The following is a 6,000-nucleotide window of genomic DNA, read 5'->3' on the forward strand; positions in this document are numbered from 1 at the left end:
ATGTGACTTAAAAAATTGGTTGCTAATTGTTTTCAGGGAGCAGTTCAAAGCATAAATTTAAGAAAGAAGACAAAAAATATATTATTGTATGTAATATGACTCATTCAGGCTTACTTTAATCACAGGAGAACTTTAAAAATTAGCAATATTTAAAATATTTGAATTTAAAGTGGCAAAATTTGAATCCAGAATCGGGAAATAAATGTGTCCCTTTCATTATTTTCTTGGAAAATATTATTACTGTGAAATAGGAACTTTCTAAGGTCATAGGCAGATTCCTAACACTTTGCTTTATCCATTGATGATAGATCTAGAATTAGTAAGACATACCTCCTCAAATGCCCCTTTTCTGATATTAGGAGGCTGACTGTCCATTTTATGGTCGCATATTCTGCAGAAGTAGTGCCTTAAGCTAGAGAATGTTTGTACGTGTGGTACTAGCGTTCTCTGTCCCTATTAGTAAGAGGCTAAAGTCCATGATTTGAAAAAGTTTGTATCGTAAGAAACAGAGCTAGGGAATTTAAGCCACTGCTTACATTAAATTAACCTTGGGGTTTGGATGGGTGATTTGTCTGCATGAAGAGGTTCCTTTCTGGATAATCTAGAAGTCTTTTATACAAAATATACCCTATCCACCTTAAAATTGACTTCATATGTAGTGAAGACTTGAAATAGCCATGCAATTTTTTACATTTCAGCATAAGCTGTAGTAAAAAGAGATCTGAAATCAGATGTTGACTTACTTAGGTATGCTTGGTGGAAAATTCTTAAGAACAGAGAATACTGGTCCCAGTGGTAGAAGCAGATCCTGACAGATTCGATGCTTTTGGACAAATGAGCAGCACCAGAAAAGATTCGGGATGGAGTCATGACCTTTTGAATGAAATAGTTACCAGGTAAGAAGAGCAGTGCTGGCAGAACTGCCTGGTTTAGGCATCTAACGAGGTAACAGCTTTTATTTTTTTGTCCCGAATGAAGTACACTGTAGGGGAAGCTGCACATGGGCAGGAGCACGGACGAAAGACTGATTTTTACACTGGCAATTTGGTGTTAGCAAATTTTCAGTAGGGTCCACTGTGTTATTTGGAGAGGGGAGGGGGGAGAAATCCTCATCTGTGAAAGTCTTAGGATACAAAAAAAAAGTCTTGGAAACTGACACCAAATAAACTCCTTGTAGGAAACAGCACAGAAATAACCAGAAATAACCCTCTGAGTGAACAGTTAGCAGAATGATTATTTATTTATTTTTAATGTAACTGAATTGTATATGCTTTGGGCTTCCTTTTGTAGTTGGGTTTATTTTCTTTTAAGGCTGTGTGGGAAAGGACCTCCTTCTAAAGGAGAGGATGCCGGTGTGGATTTGTCCTCGACAAATTCAGCGAGATCGCTCTCAGTAAAATTGCATTTTTCTCTCTGTGTGTGTGAATTGTGTTCCTGTAGTCAACTTTTGGAAAATCAGTACTGTAAGCAGAAAAACATATTTGGTTTTATGTTTTTAAAAAGGTCACTTGCTGCACACTGGATTATTAGAAAGCTATTCCATGTACTGAATACATTAACAGGTCATTCAAGATAACAACAAAAATGTTATTCCAAATTTTGCCTCATTTATTTCCTCTTTATGTCTGTAAATGAAAATGGAACTACTGCATTTTTGTAATTAGCCTAATTCCCTCAAGGATGCAGGCTTTCCTAGGTGCTGGACAGAAATGTACAAGCTGAAAGAAAAAAAAAAGAGGGGGGGGACGGGACAGCTGTGATGCACAGATGGAGCAAAAACATATTCACAGAACAAGCAATATGACTAAATAAAAAAAAAAAAAGTAGGCAGTGGCAAGACTAGACACTGACCTTTTAAGGAGCTCATTCCTCCTTCCTGTAATAGTGCAGTTAAGTGAAGTTTTACATCATGAGCCATACTGGGAAGTAATATCACTGAACACAACCATTCTGACCAACCTGTGCTTTTTTTTTTTTTTTTCTTTTTAAAAAAAACAAACCAAAAAGGTGAGGATGGGGCTTTTTAAACCTGGTTGAATAACAGCACCACAGGATGTGAAACCACTGGCTCATAAATTACAACTGCTTTAAGCATTGGTTGAGAGAGCTCATGTGTCATAAGATTGCCCAACATCTGGTTGAGAATTCTTACTAGCAGAGCACTTAATCACATGCTTGACTTAAAATGCAAACATTACTACTGTTGTTGAATAGGTATGTGATTCCTTTTTGAGACAAATGGCAACATATAGTTTGAGCTTGAATCTACAGATGTAAAAAAAATTTTTAAAAATCTATGTGATGTCTCAGTACAGTTGGACACAGCTGAACCCCCCCAGGATACGGCTGCAGCATCAGTGAGGGTTGGATTCTAAAAGCTCGTTCCCTTTGGTGGTTTTTATTTGTTACCTTGAGGTCATGGCTGTTTTCCCTTTTATTGAGAGAGGGTTCCTTGGAGATATGTGTGTACTAGAACTTTAAATAGAATAGCCTATGAGGATATCTTACATCCTAGCAGGCTCAGTGTTTCTCCTTCTCTGCAGTTCCTCACTGCTGCTAAGTTCGGGGATGAGCAGCAGTTAAATCTAGAATTTTTTAAATTACGAAATGCAGCTGTAACTCTAGGGAAGTGTTTAAAAGAACAGCTTTCTTTTAAAAGCCATTAGCGATAAAGATAATGTTCTGAATATTAAAGCAAGACACATTTAAAAGTGGTTTTGGTGTTTCAGAAGGTGCTTGCTGCTAAAAGGGTGGTTCAAAACCTTAGAATTCAATTACAAGTCAATCTGATGTGTGAGAATGAGTTGGCCTCAGCTCCCGTAGTGAAACAGCTATCTTCGTTCTCAACCTTGCTAGCTAAGCAAGGGCATTTATTCAAGAAATAATATATTTGTAGGAAAAATGGGAATGTACTGCTTGCTGTTTAGCAGCTAATTAAACATTTTTATGTGCAGCAGATGCTGTATGGCGTCAAACCCTCCCAAACCTTTAAACGGTTTGTCACGCTGCCAGTGGATTGGTCTTTCCCTCTACAGGTGTTACTTTACTGCAGAGTTTGCCTGTAACCCGAACTGGCCGTGTTTGTCTTACGTGGCTGAAATACCCGTTGCATATCTTGATTTGGCTGTATGAATTTTCTTTGTGTATAGCAATATAATGGGTCATTTCTTACTCTTTGGAGAGAGTTTTGCAAATCCCAGCTTAATAGTTCCTAGTTTAGTCCATCTGTTGATACATTGCCAGTATTCGAGTCTGTGCAGTAAATCTTTGTGAGATGTAAGAAAGCCCTTCCTCATCACCCATATAGGCTGAAATCTTAAACCGTATTCTGTTCTGTAAATCATTTATCTCTGTGCTTTTTAAAAAGTGGCCTACCTTTCCCCTTGAGGCCATTGGTCTTGAATGTATTTATTTTTTTGGCAGAGCGCCACGAATGAATCATAGCCTAGAGCAGCTTACAGTCTGAACTCCTCTCTAATGTTAATATAAAATACTTTATGCAGTTGTTACAACGTTTTGCTATGTAAAACTTTTAAGAGAAGAGAGATTGATTTCAGACTTGTTAGTTGCTTTTGAAGTTCCTCAACAGTATGTGGAAATGATTTCTTATGGTCGTACAGCTGTAATCCACTAAAATAACTGGTGATTGTTGCATGGGAAATTAGTACATGGGAATAAGTTACTAACTCTTTGTTGTAATGAGGTGTGCCTGTTCTTTCACGAAAAATAGTCACTTTAGCTTTTCATTCCATTTGTAACTTTCCTGTTCATACCTTCCTGCTCCATTTCCATACCACTTTATTGTTTTATAGTTTCTCTCCTTGACTTAATTCTCAAGACTTTCATTCTGTTCTTCAGACATCCCTCTTTTCTGGTTTGGCCGTTCCACCATGGATATTGTTTCATGCTCCATTCCCTTTTTTCCTGTGTAACAGTGCTTTCATTAAAGGCAATCAGGCGGGTGATTTATTTCTTGATGTCTTAAAAGGCTTCTTTGTAATGAAGAGCCTGGACCCCATCAAACTACTAAGGATTTCCGTAGGTGAGTCAGCAGCATGGGCCTCGCTGTTCCCAGACCGACAGTGCTAGTGAAGTGTGTAACCCTGTCTCATGCTTCAGAGGGAATAAACTAGATGACACAGGATGGATGGGAAACCAAAATTTGACTGGCTACATAACCACAGAGTCTGGTTTTCACTTCTCTTTACAGCCTTTAATCTCAGTATCGTGTCCCTTTATTTACTTGCCTACTGTTGCAAACAACCCATTTGGGTAGCAGTGTGATGTCTGGCTGCTCCTAAACTTAAGATTTGGGGAGTGCATAAAACTGTGCCACACAGGGTGCTGCCTTTCTCCATCAGCGTGTGTAAGGTGTGTTCTTTATCGCTTGCTCATTTCCCCTTTTTCCAGGTATTTGAGTAGTGAGTTCCTCCAGGTGGCTGACTTCAAATACAGGCTCTATTGAGTGCACCTGACTTGGTTTCAACTGCAGGGACTGTATTTCTCACCTCTGCTTCGGTGGGGTTTCTCTTTAGATTTGGTTGACCTCCGATGTCAGCGAATTTGACTAACGGAGAGTAACAGCTGCAATCTTATCATAAACAAGGTGCCTCTAGGTAGCGTACAGCTGAAAAAGTGTGAGTCCTTTCTGTTTGAGAGCTGGACTTCATACTACCCTGTAGCTTCCTGATGTTTCCAACAAACCTCTTTGCCAAATTGGGAAGATAAAGATGGGTATGGAGGCCAGTATTCCTGGGTGTTTTAGGGAACTGAACTCTAAGGTCCACATTCTTTAAATTGATTGAGGAGGTAATGCTAGAGCCTGTTCTGACTTGGGAAACTAGAATAAACATAGCACTTGGTGAGTGTCCAGTAGAGGGGGATCCAGGCAGGGTTGTGACTCATGCCTTTTCCCAGCAATTAATTTAAAAATAGAATTGAAATTGAAATATGCTTTGCAGGTCAGAATGTCAGGTCAGTGTGTTTCTGATAGTTTTTCATGGGTAAGGTGTTCACAGAGGACAAAGCATTCTTCATTTTTCAAATTTGCTTCTGCTGGCCATATATTCTGAATGTGTAGAAAATGAATTTTCTTTGTATTATCTATTGCAGGAAGAAGAGACGTCACCTTTGTATAGCTATTTTCTGGTATATTCTTTGTTTGAGTGAACGGCTGCTCTGTCAGTCTTGATACTGTGGTTTTGCAGTGACCTTATTTACCTGTTTTTCTAGATAAAAATCTTCAGCACAGTTGCTAACTGATCCTGAACTTAATGACTGATTTAGGGAGAGGCTGTAATAATTTTAGTCCTGCATGTTTTAACCTCTTACTCAGACTTGTTAAATCAGAAATGTTAAGAGATGGATTAAGTTTTAGAACATGAACAGGAAGCTTCAGACTATACGGTCTGAAATTATTCATAAAACCTCCAAATATTTCAGTTACATCTTTAAGTCTAAGAACTTACATGTCATTTTTGCCTTCAGAAGCCAGCGTTCTGCCAAAACCTTTTCATTAATGCCGGATGGCTATTTTGACAGTTATGCACATTTTTTTCTGAGAAAATGAACGTCATGCAGCTGCAAAGAGCAGTGTTCTGAACTGACTGAAATTTCATGCAAGTGTAATGGCTATAAGTGAGTTCTTCCTGGTTTTAAATTCGAATCAAATTTGTTTCTTAGGAGTTTGCAACCATCAGGGACTGTCTTTAAAAAAAAAAAAAAGTCATAACCCTGTCCTTTGGTTCCCTCACTTGCCCACTTGCCTTTGTTGTACTGTGAGACCTTTTTTGAAAGACTTGAGCCCGATGTTTAAGATACCTCCCCTACTCAATTAAACAAGCTAAGTAAATAGTTTAGTTAAATATCTCATTTTGGCTTTATTAAATTAATTTGTATTGCTTCTCTTACACGGAATCTATCTAGCTCTATGGTATACTTGGTAAATTTAAAGGTTGTGTTCCCACACAGTGGATTATTTTTTTTAATCTCTGCCTTCTG

This window comes from Charadrius vociferus, unplaced genomic scaffold (genome assembly GCF_000708025.1).
Source record: "Charadrius vociferus isolate BGI_N301 unplaced genomic scaffold, ASM70802v2 scaffold67, whole genome shotgun sequence".
NCBI lineage: Eukaryota > Metazoa > Chordata > Aves > Charadriiformes > Charadriidae > Charadrius > Charadrius vociferus.